General features: G+C 34.4%; 1 protein-coding gene across 4 annotated transcripts in view; it reads right to left on the bottom strand.

The window, feature by feature from the left end:
• The window catches only part of LOC125646915 (mucin-2-like), a 148368-nt gene that overhangs the window by 131823 nt on the left and 964 nt on the right, over positions 1–15581 (bottom strand). Inside the window, exons 1-2 of one of the 4 annotated variants that reach the window (XM_056139839.1) lie at positions 4055–4150; positions 3400–3519 (exon numbers count right to left, since the gene is read on the bottom strand). The exons of the other annotated variants lie outside the window; for them this stretch is intronic. The gene's annotated coding sequence lies outside the window, so the exon portion shown is untranslated. Of the gene's footprint in view, positions 1–3399; positions 3520–4054; positions 4151–15581 lie in introns of those variants that run through there. 4 annotated transcript variants of the gene reach the window in all.

Here is a 15581-nt window from a genome sequence, read left to right as displayed (position 1 = left end):
ATTTTGCGTAGTTTTCGAGTTTGAAAGCGATGAAATTCAAATCTTGCGATATGCATATTTTCTTTCGCTAGTTTACGCGCCATTATGTGTGACGTCATATGCGCCCTCGGGTTTGAAAACATCTATTAGCCATTGCAAAAACAGATTAGATTTAATCGACAAAAAACCAATTATCTCATTAACGGCTTTCAAATAATAATGCATTAAGATGTTTTGTGCCGTGCTCGGGTGTACTAGTTGTCGGTAGAAAGGATTTAGACTGAGTATTTTTCAATTTTTCGAAGGAAGGTACGAGAAAAAAGACGTGGATAATTTTTTTGTTGAAGCAAGAACTTTACTTTAAAAAACACACACAGTCACCTTTTCAAACACCGCTTGGACAGAGACCCTGATAAACTGCGAAAAAATGGATATATCAAAGCTATAAGCACTGGTAGGCCTATAGCATACATTCTGTTTTACTCTTCAAATTCAATACACACTCGGATCAACTGACTTTCACCTTGTAACAACATATATCGACGATACAATGTAACTTCTACCAACTGGTAGATTTACAAACAAGAAAAAAAATTAAAGATACAAAATAATTGAACTTTTAATTATACAAATAATAGAATATTGTATTTCCTAACTTTAAATTGAATTATAAAATTATTTCCTTATTGAACTCGTAGCATTTTGAGTGCGTCAGTAGGCTATAAAGCCGTGCTCCCACTTCGTACTTCCTAAAGACGTGCAGATCACAATTCAAAAATAGTAATAAGATTGCTTTATCAAAATAAAATAATGTGATTATCACTTTAAATTTGAATATTTTTATTGATTTTTGTGTGTGTGTATTGTCTTTATCTTTCTTTCCGAAATGCAATTTCACGTATCATAATTTGTCTAATCCAAAAATAAAATAGAGTTTATGAAATAAACTAATATTTGGCAAACTGTAGGCTTGTATATCTTATTAGAGTTATCTCTCTTGTACTGTTCATGTTTAGCGCAAGGGGAGGAAATTTTGATTGTTGAGTTAATCAACTTTGCATATAGAGGGCGCATATTGGCGCATTCTAGAAATTTCTAAATTAATGGCTGGACAAGTCCAGAGTAAACAAAATTTCCCCACCTCCCACCCTGATGCATAATTTGTTAATTCGGGGGGGGGGGGGGGGGGGGGGGGGGGGGGGTAGATATGCTAATAGTCTAGTTGGCAGTTGATCGATGAAACTTGAGATGATGTTGAAGCTAGTTAATTTTTGATAAGGGGGGTGTTAAGTTCCCCATCTTTGGTGGGCCATATAATTGTGGATATTAAATGTATGTTGATTGTGATGTTTCATCATGTATATCTTGTTTATTATTGGTTGTATTTACCATTGCATATTATCTGTCATTTACATTAATAAATGACATTTTTCACATCAACAAGATTTTGTCATTCAGACCCACCAAACTAGCACACACTGTGTTGACAAAAATAATGATTGCACTGTTTATTTTAGAAAAAACAGCTCCAATTACAGATGTATAAAGGAATAACATCCCCAAACAGTTTGTAGACGGCGACCCATATAAACATTATTTACTCACAATATTGCCGATTTCATACACGCTTTACTCGCTATATAGCGAGTAAAGCGTGGGTATTTACATCGTTATATGTGTGCACTGGTGGCGAACACATATAAAACTCGGACAATTTGTCAACATCAATTTAAATGTTGCCCATGGTAAATAAATTAGGCCCCTAAAAGTTGAGTTTTTAATATTATCTCGCAGTACTTTCACAATCCGAAGGGCGCATGTGACCTCACTGTACCACGTGACTACCTACAAGTACCTAATTAACTTGACTTTTTGAAATTGGGGCTTAGATTTAAGTCTGTATTGTGGTTAATTATCGCAAAATTTCGGCGAATGAACTATTAGAATTAATTACTATAAGCATAAAGAAGACAAAATGCATGTAATATTGTATACTTTAAAAACATGAAATCTGTCCTTTAAGTTAATTTAAATTGAGCAGTTGGTCCAATCATTATGCTATGATCACGAAAGCAGGGCAACCATGTGCAGTTTTTGATATACCAGGAACGGGCTATTTAGATTTCTGAAAGACTTTTGGTTTGATTTCTTGGAAAAGCTGCTACATGTATTTTCTGAAAGTCATTTGCATTGACATTGCTTCGTAAAAATCATTTAAAATTACTCGGTAACTTTCTTCATTATGAGATGTCACTAGTTTTAGATGAAGTGCTACAATTTTAAATAGCCGTGGTAGTTTTATTATCAGACCTCCGGTTTATGGTACATATAATATTTGAAAGATCATTAATACTCAATTCTCCATGCCGAACGTTCGGCGAAGGAATAGTCACTGTCTATTTTTTACATTTCAGGTTTAAAACGATCAAAGTACGCGTAGGTCTCGAAATCAATACCTAACCGTCATCAAGCAAACTCTGTAACCACAAAAACATCCGAATACAGCAAAAGTAAAAACTACCACAATTCTATTGACTAATCCTTGCAGTGTGAATGGTAAAGATAACGACCAGTGATCAATCCCATAACTCCTATAAGCAATACAAAATAGATACGGACCCCTGAACACACCAGAGGTGGGATCAGGTGCCTGGGAGGAGTAAGTATCCCCTGTCCACCTGTCACACCTGCCGTGAGCCCAATATCCTGATCAGGTAAACGGAGTTATCCGTAGTTAAAATCAGTGTACCAAGAATGGCCTAATAATCGGTATGAAACAAGCCAGACAGCATTTGACCCAATGATAGATTGTATTGACGAACTAGATCGTTATAACGATCATAGATTTTGCAATATACTGATAACAATCGAGACTGTTGAAACCGCTGTACCATCAACGTGTTTGTCAGTAGCGTGCCTCGATTTAAAAACTGACCATACGCAGAACAAGCTCTAGCCTATTGAATCAGTTGAGAGTATACAATAGAATAAAACTAAAGTAAAAACAACCACATTTCTATTGACTAATTCCTTACTGTATACAAATCCTGTCCGACGTGTTTCGTACCGATTGTTAGACAGTTCTTAGCACACTGATTTTGATTACGAATAACTCCGTTTACCTGATCAAGATATAGGACTCACGGTGGTTGTGACCGGTCGACAGGGGATGCTTACTCCTCCTATGCACATGACCCCACCTCTGGTGTGTCCAGAGGTCCGTGTTTGCCCAACTATCTATTTTGCATTGCTTATATGAGTTATGAGATTGATCACTGTTCATTATCTTCACCTTTCATAGAATAGAGCAAAACTAAAAACAACCACAATCCTATTGACCAACATCTTACAGTATACAACAGCACAAGTGCATGAAAGCAGTGATGTAGTCTTGTATTCTAAAATAGTGATATTTCTTACGTTCTGGATTGTCTGTCGTGACACAGAGTCTGTGAGTTATAATCTACAATTATCACATTAATGTCCTTGTAATCACAAAGTAGTCCATAGATCATACATCGGGCAAGTAAGGAGCATCGTCTAAATTTTCAAAAAGTGAAAACAAATGAGAATGATTTACTTTTGGGACAATACATGTATATATTATGCGGAAACTACTTGAAAAAATAACTTTCCCTATCCTCAAATGCTCTATATTAAAGATTATTCATTGTTTCCTATACATGTCACTTCACTGTAGATTATTCATCGCAGGGAGGTAATCAGTATTTGCACTTATTCATAAGATACCTTCATCATATCAAAAATATCCCTCCTTTCATTTATCCATTTGTAATTCATGTACGTTTAGATCCATCAGACTATAACAATATTTTCTCGCAATTTGGCTCTGAATGCGTATTTACAGTTTATAGCTTACATAAATTGTTCGCGCAATAAAAAGAATTCCTAAACACCATGGACTCCAATATCAACTCTAAGAAGAAAATGGCATCATTAATATTTTCCACAGAAACGGAACATAGGTCATTGTTACACAAAATGGCATGTCATGTTTGCATTGTATATGTATAGCCTTGACTTAGAGGTAAATCAACATGATTTATATACATACAAGTATGATAGAGAAGACCCAGACTTCGAAACGTGTTCTGAAATAATCCACACCTGTAAACTAAACCTCTTTCCTCATAGATATTAATCTGAGTGTAGTAAAGATTCATATCAACCTAAGATTTATGAAAATTGCATGCGTCAAATCATTCAGGTGCAACGCAAATATAGCTTTTTCATAACAATCCATAGAATAGGGTCATCCTTTTCAGTGTTTAGCTTTTGAAAAGAAAAACATTCACCACACCCAACTGAAATCATATTGTGCAGTTTTGTTCGATAGGTAACGATTAGACAGCAATATGTTACTTGTCTGAACTTTTCAATGGTTTAAAATTATTTCGTAATCTATGGTAAAGTTTACGGACACAATCAATTCTTTGTCATGGTCTCACGAGATTAAGCAAATTCATGGGTAAGCAACAAACGCCCATGTCTCCAGCTGAGTTCGTAAACAGGAACACTCGTATAATTTAGCCTGACATACTTCGATGTAGACAGATGATTTCGAAGACTAATGATATTTCAAATTTCCAGCGAGGATAAAAATTATACCTATTTTGATTCCATCAATCCCTTACATAAATGAAAGAAATTACCCCCAACGAACTGTTGTGAAGCACATGTGATCTTCTAATTTCATGTATCATAATTTGAGTGTCGCTATTTTATTTTGTTTATAGGAAAAAGCAATAATTGGGTTATAAAACAACGATAAATTCTGATCATTATTATTATTATTATTATTATCATTATCATCATTAGTTTCAATTGTAATAAGGTGAAAATAGGGTTTGTTCAAAATCGCTTGCAGTAATAGCATTGCATGAATGTACAAAAAGAATGGTATACGTAATTCTTTCAGAGAGTGTGATATCAATTGAATATCAGCAATATTCGTCGACATCATCAACCTAATACTACTGAAAAGCACAGCAAATAGAAAGGAAAAGGAAAGTTGCCCTTAAATATCTCAACATACAGTATTGAAATGTAAAACACTGCCTTATTCCTTAAATAGAGAGAAAAGAGAGAAACAAAAGAAAAGTTACACTTACAGGTCTCGACTTACTACTTTGAAATGTAAAACACTGCCTGTTTCTTTTTAAAACCTCTTCAAGTGTATTGTTATTTCAATTAATCGGCAGATCCCAAATGTGACGTAAAAGCAAGTATATACATATATTTGTGTGTGACCAAATTTACACAACACTTCCCTGGAAAATTATTATTCAAAAGAAATAGTTGACAGAGAACATTTCTCCATGTTTCAATTTCTGATACCCACTAAAGAATCAATGAAAATGATACAGAACAAGAAAGTATTTGAAACATTTTGATCTATCGACGACGTTTCATTTATATTCAATGCACATTTTCATTCAAATGTACATTTGATATATCCTAGTGAACTCGAAATAAAAGACATAACATAATTGTCTTTATCAACTTCATATTAGAGTATTTTTAACATAGATGCCAACGCCAAACTGATGAACAACTTTATGAAAAACAAGATTACTTTAGCTTCTCCATCGTCAACTTCCCATGTTTATTTAGTAATACCCCATTATCACAGGGCTGCACATGGTGTTTATGTCTCAACTATCTAGATACCTGATGATATGTTTCGCGTATGAGCATTCTTTTTAACATGGATACAGGCTACTGACAAATATTTTTTGTTACAGAGGTTTCAACAGTTCCGTTTTAATTCAGCATTTGAAAATTCCATGGTTGTTGAAATGATCTATTTTGCAAATACAAGCTATCACTTGGTCGAATGCCGTCTGATGTGTTTCATAGCGATTGTTAGGCCGTTTCAATGTTGATCTTGACTACTGATTACTTCTTTTGCTTGATAAAGATATAGGGTCTACGGCAGGTGTGACCGGTCAACATGGTATGTTTACTCCTTTTATCCCACCTCTTGTGTGTCCAGGTGTACGTGTTTGCCCGTCCCTTGATTTTATATTCTTTATAGGATTGATGAGATTGATCGTTGTTCTTTATTTTTACCTTCTCATTACTACATTTATATGATAAAGATATAGGGTTCACGACGATGGTAAGCAGACTACATTGGATATCCGTGTTGCATAGTGGCTAACGCTTCACACCACTGTGACCCGAGGTCAATCCTTAGCATCGGTAGTGGTTGTATGTGAGAGGGCATAATGGTAGCCCGATCGGACACTTGGGTTTCCTCCGGGTACTCCGTTCACGCCAAACTCTGAGCTGACAAGAAGCATTAATAGGAGTTGTAGAACTTGTTTGTTAATTATCGTAAAATAAATAAAGGTTAAACATGGGATGTATATTCTTTCTATACACCTGATCCCACCTCTGGTGTTCCATGGGACAATGGTTGCCTCAGTTTTAGTTTTCTATTCTTTATAAGAGAGTTGCTTCCATTTCTTCTTCCGTAAAAACTCTCGTGTTTGACGTTCTTTGCACAACGTTGCATAATATCAGCACAACATATTAAAAAAAACTCAATGCTAAACTATTGTTTAATTTGTCCTTGCTAATAGATCATATCACAACAAATTTAAAGATTTCGATGATATATATGTTACGGTGTTTATTTCGGGTCATCGTTTGAATAAGACAAGTATCTTAAATGTTTTTCAATCTATACCTTTATCTTTAAAAGTGTACTAAAATGTGTTATGAAACAATTATTTTGACAACGCACTCATTTACAAAAACAAAAATACAAAACAATTCTACACTTAGTAGCTGAATGTCGAAAAAACTTCACGATTTCTAGTGTTTGTAAAAACCTCATGGATAACAAAATAAACTTAAAGATGAAAGAGTTCAAAATACGCTTAGATCAAAAGGTTTACTCGAGGAGTCCCTAGTAATCCAAAGATAATTACTGAAACATCATTTAATGGTATATGGCGATGAAGAATTTTGAACGAAAAAAGGAGAATAAAGGCCATTGACAAAATCTCAATCATAATCCAAATAAAGCCAATATCAAAGGTGCAATTTGCTTACTACGTGATATTTATTGCTTGATTTATAAAACAGATTTTTTTTAAAATGGGGTTTAAACACTTTTTCTCAAGCCTCATAATAATGAATTTAAAGATTTTTGCCGTGTCTTCCCTGGCCCTCTCCTATATAGTTATGATAGACAATTTTTCCCCAACAACTTTAATGTAATCGTTTTCTATTATTTGAATATGTGTTCAAATAGATAAAATAACACTTTCAACTGTACATGTACAGATATACTGTACCAGAAATGCACTCCCTTAACATACGAATAACAGATTAAACAAAGTGATATGATTCATTTCAGACACAACTGCTATGTACAAATACTGTTCCGACTTCAATGATGATCGTTTCCTTTTTGCTTTATTCAAACGGTTGTGGATTTCTATATAACACGAATATATGAAAAGCATTGCCATTATCCGATACAATGCAACATTTTTCTTTTCTAGATCGGTAAGATGGATCGTTCTTCATTCTCGTTATCATTTTTATTCCTTTTTATATAGATAGATATATTTTGGAGGATACTGATAAAACTATTGGTCTCAATGGTTTCCGCGTTTGGCTAGCAGTGGTAGGTTTTCGCGAAGATTATAAGACGGAGAAAAACTAGTCCGCTGAATTTGCTATGTTTAATCAGCAGCGCTCGTCAGACCACTACGCTATATACAGAAAACGTATATAATTTGACAAATATTAGTTTGCTGTGCACTTGAAAATTCCTTGTGTAAACCCTTAGAAATTGTGTATAAACAACTGCAATAAAGGAAAGCTGTTTTGTAATAATGTGTTCGTCCTTCAGTTTTTAAAGTGTCGTTATAATTACATCATAATCATGTGATCGACAATGAAGAAAGTTTTTTACTGTGCTGGTGTGTTGCCAATACATTTTACCTGCATGCGGGGTTTTTATTTGCTTTCGTTATTTTCTTTTTATTTCTTGTTTTCACCATCAACGAATGATCTGTATTGTACGTATTTACTTTAATTACTTAGGATAGATAATACTTCCCTTCTACCGAGGTTGATTACATGGGGACTGGAATCATGCAATGGTTTGACTCGACATGGTTCCAATATGTACATAGAACGACATTTTATGTACAGTTTATATATTGGGTTCATGCCAATAATGTACTTTAAGTCATCCAAATTCACATAATTGCCACAGTAGAGAAATCGAATTTATCATGATACTTCGGTTTAAGATGCAGTATACTGGATGAAATCCATGATATATTGTTTGCTTTGTAATGGTTTTCAGTATGTATCAATATTTCAAAGTTATTTTGAGCTCTATGCATTGTCGTTTTTTCTGTATTGCAGATATATTTTGTCTATATTTACAAGGTGTTTGAAAGTTACAAATGTGCTTTAAAAGTACCATCCAATTCGTTTGTATGCTGTTTTATGTCTCATTCGAGATTCTGTCACAAGCACATGTATATAAGTGATCAATCTCATAGATATCCTATAAAGAATATGAAGTCTATAGTACCACAAATACATACACTTGGAAACACCAGAGTGATATTAGATGCTCCAGAATAGTAAGCACCCCTGTTGACGTCACCATATGTAGGGGAAGACTTACATGGCGCACAAGGCCTTAGTGGCGAGGGTTATAACGCGGTATACTTGATAACATCTTTTTTAGGTATAGGGTTGCTAGTCCACCAAAATACAAACAAAAATATCGATTCATTACCAAGCACGCCTAGTACATATCTCATTCAGATGAAGGGAGTTTTCTGAGAATTTATATATTTCCTAATTTGAGTTTGTATATATTTTTTAAGTTTTCTCTTTTTTATGCACATGTACTATTGCATCTCACAATGAGAAAGATGCAACGGTTTCATCACGATCATGAAAGGTGAAGATAACGAACAGTGATCACTCTCATAACTCCTATAAATTCTTACGGGATGATATGGTAAATTTCATATATGAAAGATGAAAGTAACGAATAGTGATCAATCTCATAACTCCTACAAGCAATACAAAATAAGTAGTTGGGCAAACACGGACCTCTTGATATACCAGAGGTGGGATCAGGTGCCTAGGAGGAGTAAGCATCCCCTGTTGACCGGTCACACCCGCCGTGAGCCCCATATCCTGATCAGGTAAACGGAGTTATCCGCAGTTAAATCAGTGTGCCAAGAACGGCTTAACAATCGGTATGAAACACGTCAGACAGCATTTGACCCAATGGATGTCAATTCAAGTATTTGTCATATTGTTCCACATGATTCAACTCGAATTGCTACTTTGAATATTGTGATTTCGAATTTTGTTTGGGGCTTCTAAAATTTCCCCCCTGTGACCTTTTGCTGAAACTGATTTTATTTTCTTCCCTAAATAAAGTATTATTCAAATATATTTTTGATAATTTTGATATGAAAATATTATTGTATATATTCTATTTTCGAATCATAACAAATTTCTCTGATGTGATATATATTCTTAAATGTATACATTAAAGCTCCCGGAGAGTTTTCGTTGTCATAGAATTCTTTCAACATCTTAGATTTGATGGTGGGATAAATCCACTTTCATGTATTTTAACATTTACGCATCACTCTGATGCGTTTTATGTCGATATAAAGATTCCTGAATAAGGGTAGCCCAAAAAATACGCCATAACATTTTTATACGGCGTGATTGCATTTAAAATACAATGATTTAAATAGGTACATGGTTACAAATCACGTTTTTGCATTTTTAAAGGGTTATTTTGATAAATTTAATACCTGATATCTTTCAAGGAGACACTGTCTTCAGAATGTGTTTAGTTAACGCCTAGTTGATGAATGTGTCGTTCGAATCACGTAATCTACACATGCTGTTATTGAAAGCAAGAAAATGAACAGAAGCTACCTCAATAAAAATATCAAATGTAGAAGTAATAAGATTTAGAAAGTTAATCACGGAAATGTTTGATTTCATGAAAAAGATCAGCGAATTAATCATTGTTAAACCTTCCCTAATTTGAAGTAATTAACAAATGCATATATGCCTACGTTAAAGAAAATATTTAATCCTCGAAAATTGATCCTACGACAATAAATCAATCAACGGTATAATTAGGTCGGAACGTTTGCAGAAGATGTTGCTCGTTTCCGACATCTATAAAGGTCAATAAGCAGTTGGTTTTACATTGACAGCCCATAGCTAAGTACTTCGTTACTAGCTTGAAAATACGGATGTATATTTAATTGCTGTTATAAAATTTAGAAATTCATTTCAAAATTAAGGATTATCTCTCTCATGCATAGCTCTTATCCTTGGACGAATTTGGCTCCACTTTTTTTTGGCACGCTGTTTTTGGTTATATTTAGCTCTAAAGCTTCATAGTTATTTCGGATTTCAAACATTTCGGTTGAGCATCACTGAAGAGACATTATTTGTCGAAATGCGCATCTGGTGCATCAAAATTGGTACCGTATAAGTTTTACATTGAAATAGTGGTTTTAAATACTTTGGTCATGTATATTCTTCATCCCTGGCAATTAAACATTGATACATTCAACCAAATCAAGGTTAGCATCATATTGTTTCATGATAAGCAAGAAGTATGCACAGAAAAGGTTTACCAACAGTAATCAAGCTCATACATTCTAGAAGAAATATTGAGGACTGGACAAACACGCACTCCTGGAAACACCCTAGTTGGGATCAATTGTCTGATAGGAGTAAGCTTTCCCTGTCAGGTTACACCCGCCATGATTCTACTATCTTGATAAGGCAAACGGATGTAAAGAACAGTCAAACAATCTCTATGAAACATGTCAGACAGCAATCGACCCTGTGGCAGGTAATATGTGCCAATAACGTCTTCATGGCAATCAGAAAATTCGTGAAATGTTGTATGTGAAAATTCCTGTATCACAGCTTCTTTGTCAGTATCTTATCTTGGTATAATAGAAAGGTGAAGATAACGAACAGTGATCAATCTCATAATTCCTATAAAGAATACAAAATAAAGTGTTGGGCAAAGACAGACCCCTGGACATACCAGAGGTGGGATTAGGTGTCAAGGAGGAGTAAGCATCCCTTGTCGACCGGTCACACCCACTGTGAGCCTTGTGTCTTGATCAATTAATAGGAGTAATCCTTAGTGTGCCAAGAACGGCCTAAAAATCGGTATGAAACACGTTAGACTGCACTTGACATATTGGGAAACTAGATCATAATAACGACCATAGAATTTGCAAAATGCGAAGTTTAAACGAGACTGTTAAGAACGTTGAAATGAGACTGTTAAAAATGATCATATGCAGAACATCCTTTAGCGTATTGAATCAGTTGAGAAATATATACTTAATGCAACATTGCTACAGAAACGAAAGGAGAAGATAACGAACAGTGATCAATCTCACAACTACTATAAGCAATACAAAATAGAGAGATGGACAAAGTCGTACCCCTTGATATACCAGAGGTGTGATCAGGTGCCTTAGAGTCGTAAACATTTCCTGTCGACCGGTCACACCCGGTAAGCCCTATTACGGTATGAAGCACCACAGACAGCATTTGACCCATTCATTGGTTGTATTGACAAACCAGATCGTTATAACGACCATAGAATTTGCGAAATGCTGACGCGACCGTTGAAACTCCTGTACCATCAACTTATTTGTCAGTAATCTGCTTCAATTTCAACATGTAAGCAGAAGATTGATAAGTTTACGAAGAAGTAAAGGCCATTTTGTTTTCATAAACTTGAGTTGTTAATTTGCAATTACTGTCCATGTTCAGTAAAACACGCAATATGGAACATTTATTTCGAGTTCACTCGGATACACAGAATCAACATACGAATGAAATTGAATATTCTTGATAGATGAAATATCGTTGATGTAATTAAAATTTATGTCAAATTGAATGTCACAGCATGATATTTCTTTTATTCAAGTAGAAGCTTTTAAATGAATTCTGCTTTATGAAAATACAGTAACAAGTCAGCTAAGAGGGATTGCAATTTGTCTCCATGGGAAGTACAACATACTCTTGAAATAACGTACACATTGTTACTAAGAAACTACGAAATCTTTTTAGAATCTACAGCAATATTTTGGATGGCTGATCACAAAATATGAGTATTTCCGAGTTTCATTTTCTTAAAGCAGTTGTCTATAATGTCAGAAAGAATAGCTTATAATTTGTCGCGCGAAATGGTTGTGTAAATTGTTGAAAAGTCGTATGTATTGTTGCTGTTGATGATGGAAAAGTTTGGTGATTTCAGATATATCAACAGTTCTTTTCAATTTTTGAGAATCCAGATTTGATTCACATCATTTCCCGAATATCGATAGAAAAGATAGAATACGATAGCAAATATATAGGATTATAGGGCAATGAACGGAAGTTTCCTTGTCATTGTAACACAACACTTCTGACACCGATAAGTACACTGTGCACTGGGTCAATGCCCTGTCTATCCAAGCCTGTTAAAGAAACTTTAGAAAATCAAAAATCGTCATGTATATTCTTCTCATGCACTACTAGACAGACAGAGAAATTGCTATTGAGTTTGCAAAATCAGAACGGATTTCCAATCAGCTTAAAATGTTGAAGTAGTTATTACTGAGACGGGACAGACCATTGGAATTCCCGTTGATACAAATCATGATCCTTTATTACCTGACCTTTTTTGTTCTTGTGAGGTATAATTTAATCGTAAGCTTCTAGATGGGACGGAATGTCTTGCTGTTGCCTTGTACTCAACATTTAGATGCATCGATGATGTTTTATCTATATTCAGTGGTGGTGATTTAATGAAAAGATAACGATCAACCTCATAATTCCTATTCTAAACAACACAAAACATAAAGATAAAACAAAAATATATTCCAGTGAAATCAATATAAAAAGACACCACAGAGTCCTACACATTCTTCATAATTGACTGTTTTACTGAACTTAATAACAAAAAAATAACAACGCAATCGTATGACAAACGGGGTTATTTAAAACCAGGGCTATTTGGGAGAGGTCTAAAATAGGCTGGGCTTCCAGTCCATTCCCTATTTAACTATTTGTGAATGAAATTATCATAATTCAAATCATTTAAGCCTTTCTATCGCCAATTTATCAGATTTGTGTAGCAACTTCCCATTATCAACTGCATATGCTGTTCATGTCTCTCAAATGATTCAATGAGAAAACACATTATCACTTCAACTGACAATTGAGTTGATAGTACAAGGGTTTCTATAGCCTTGTTTAATTTCAGCATTTCGCACATTCTATGGTCGATAAAACAATCTAGTTTGCCTATGCAACCTGCCATTAGGTCGAATGTTGTTTGACATGTTTTATCCTAATTGTTAGAACGTTCTTTACACAGATTTTGACTGTGGATTAATCCGTTTATCTGATCGAGATATAGGGGGTCAGAACGAGTATAACCGGTCGACAGGGAATTCTTATTCCTCCTAGACATCTAAACCCACTTCTAGTATATCCAGGAGGTTGTGTTTACCCAACTCTTGATTTTGAATTATTATAGGATTTTGAGATTGATCACTGTTCAGTATCTTCATTTAATCTTTGTTCATTGTTTTTCTGGGTTTTTTTTTTCATGTTATCGACAATCAAGTCACAAATTATTCACTTTGCAGATAGTAGAGCAATGTTGTCGACTGTAAACCATATATCGATGTTGTCGACTATAAACCATATAATGATGTTGTCGGTGCAGATTTGTAGACCATATAATGATGTCAATGCAGATTTTTAGACCATATAATGATGTTGTCGATGTAGATTTGTAGACCATATAATGATGTTGTCGGTGTAGATTTGTAGACCATATAATGTTGTCGATGTAGATTTGTAGACCATATAATGATGTTGTCGATGTAGATTTGTAGACCATATAATGATGTTGTCGGTGTAGATTTGTAGACCATATAATGATGTTGTCGATGTAGATTTGTAGACCATATAATGATGTTGTCGATGTAGATTTGTAGACCATATAATGATGTTGTCGGTGTAGATTTGTAGACCATATAATGATGTTGTCGATGTAGATTTGTAGACCATATAATGATGTTGTCGGTGTAGATTTGTAGACCATATAATGATGTTGTCGGTGTAGATTTGTAGACCATATAATGATGTTGTCGATGTAGATTTGTAGACCATATAATGATGTTGTCGGTGTAGATTTGTATACCATATAATGATGTTGTCGATGTAGATTTGAGGACCAAATAATACTGTTGTCGGTGTAGATTTGTAGACCATACAATGATGTTGTCGGCAGTAGATTGTCAGACCGTATAACAATGTTGTCGACAGTAGATTTGCAGACGATACAACGATGTTGTCAACTATAGATTGACACACCATATAACTATGTTGTGGGCTATGAAACATAACAATGGTGTCGACTAAAGATTTGCAGACTAGAACATGTAAAAGATGTCGATAGTAGATTTGCATACCACAGAATGATGTTGTCGACATTACGTTTGCAAACAACATAGCGATGTTGTCAACAAAACGGTGCGTAGTGCTTCATTGAAAATAATCCCATGATATACACATCTCCATATAACACAGGTCAATGAAAATTCCTCGTGCCAAGTATGGTAGATGTATTAAGATTAGAAATAATTGATGGATTTAGTAAACAGAGTGTAACATGTGGATAATAATTTTGAAAGCATCCGCACCTTTATAATTTGATAACAGCCCCAAGTCATTATTTTGGATATGTGTCTTTATTTGTCTATTGCTGACCGTATTGGTGAAAGCTTGAATTAAGCACATATTCTACTTACATTAAAATGATATGAATCTTTTCCTTTCACACTTATACATTCCATAAATACCGTTCTGTGTAGAACTTGTGAAAAATTAAAATACTCAGTTGACTGCACACCCATTGAATGAGAATATCTGCTCATACATTGAAGATATATTTTTTCATTGTATGGGAAAATTATAAATCCATAAATTACAAATGTAATTTAAATGCATACATCAAGCAGTCACGACAATATCTTTATAAGTACAATTCAGAAAACTGACAAATTGATCTATCAACACTTTATATAACATATCGTTATATTGGTTTCAGCAATTTTCGTTGCTACCAAATTTCAGATAGTTATCAAACAATAGAAAAATCCATTGTTTTGTGGTGGACAACTTTTTTGTCTTTCTATGCAAACAATAATTATTAAATTCCTTGGTAATTGATTAATTTCGCGGTTTGGCATAAACACGAAGAACAAAAATTATAGTTCAACAAAGATATAGAAACTACACAAACCTATCCGACTTAACAGAGGCTTTAACGGTATTATTTAGAAATAAACAATTTTAGAACATAAATTTACATGTTTCAATGTCAGCGTTTTATGGATACTAATAACCGTGCATTACCACAGATACTTGCAGCATTTAGAATGGTCTACATCACAAAGTCAATGACATGGGTATACAGTTATCGCGCTTACTCTCTAATTGGTTTTGAAATACCTCGGTATGACGTA

This window comes from Ostrea edulis, chromosome 6 (assembly GCF_947568905.1).
Source record: "Ostrea edulis chromosome 6, xbOstEdul1.1, whole genome shotgun sequence".
Taxonomy (NCBI): Eukaryota; Metazoa; Mollusca; class Bivalvia; order Ostreida; family Ostreidae; genus Ostrea; species Ostrea edulis.
This window is presented reverse-complemented; position numbering and strand designations above follow the sequence as displayed.